Source organism: Adiantum capillus-veneris, chromosome 21 (genome assembly GCF_014529385.1).
Source record: "Adiantum capillus-veneris isolate H3 chromosome 21, ASM1452938v2, whole genome shotgun sequence".
NCBI lineage: Eukaryota > Viridiplantae > Streptophyta > Polypodiopsida > Polypodiales > Pteridaceae > Adiantum > Adiantum capillus-veneris.
The window spans coordinates 56,410,405-56,411,202 of NC_140951.1; the positions used below are offsets into that span (position 1 = coordinate 56,410,405).

The 798-nt window shown below is 38.5% G+C and overlaps 1 pseudogene; it reads left to right on the top strand.

Moving 5' to 3' along the window:
• Positions 1 to 582, top strand: part of LOC147430989 (uncharacterized) — a 3,415-nt pseudogene extending 2,833 nt beyond the window's left edge.
• Positions 583 to 798: the final 216 nt, after the last annotated feature.

Below are 798 nucleotides of genomic sequence, written 5' to 3' on the forward strand. Positions count from 1 at the left end.
TGAGTAAAGAGAGATTTGAGGGCTTTCATGGAGGCTTGCCTAATGCCTAACCATGGAGCTTGTAGAAAAAGATGGTGCTTCTCAGGTCCGCATTCTATAAAAATATTTTTTAGTGATTTTTTCGCACCAAAAGTTCTAGTTTTATATGGTTTGTAGGAAATTTTTTAAAAGTAAAAGAGATGGTGTGGCTTGAGATTTAGCAGCCATAAGCATTAAAACAAGCTAGTCCATTTACTTACGTGCTTTCTTTGGTCTTTTTAGACAACGGAGTTATACTGGGCTCTTGTTTAAAAAACAACACAGTTATCGTCAGATTTTTCTGATTTGTTTTGACCTTGGGCATAACAAAAGATCGAGGACAAAATAGCCCGCTTCATCAACTATGTTGATAATGGACTTACATACTTGGGAGAACTTGAGTCCAAACTTGTAAGCGACCTTTTGATTGTAGTGAATGTGATCAAGTACGCAATTGGGAAGCTGTTTGAGGATATTGGGATACCTCACCAATGTGGTGAGGAGCAAAATTTTGAACTCGGTGATGGCAATATACCACTTCATACTTTTGGCCAAGATTTGTAGTATTGGCCACAATGGATCTGCAACTTGTCAACTATTAGGGTGCTAAACCAAATGAGCTTAAGATACCCGGTTTGAGCTTCAACTACATGAGCAGTTGAATGAGGATTGGAGGGTTAAACCCTTACAGCAGGCAAACTTAAACATAGTTATGGTCTAACTTAGAAACTAGAAAAAAAGGGGGCACACATTAAGCGCCCAATAGGTACTTGTCTGATA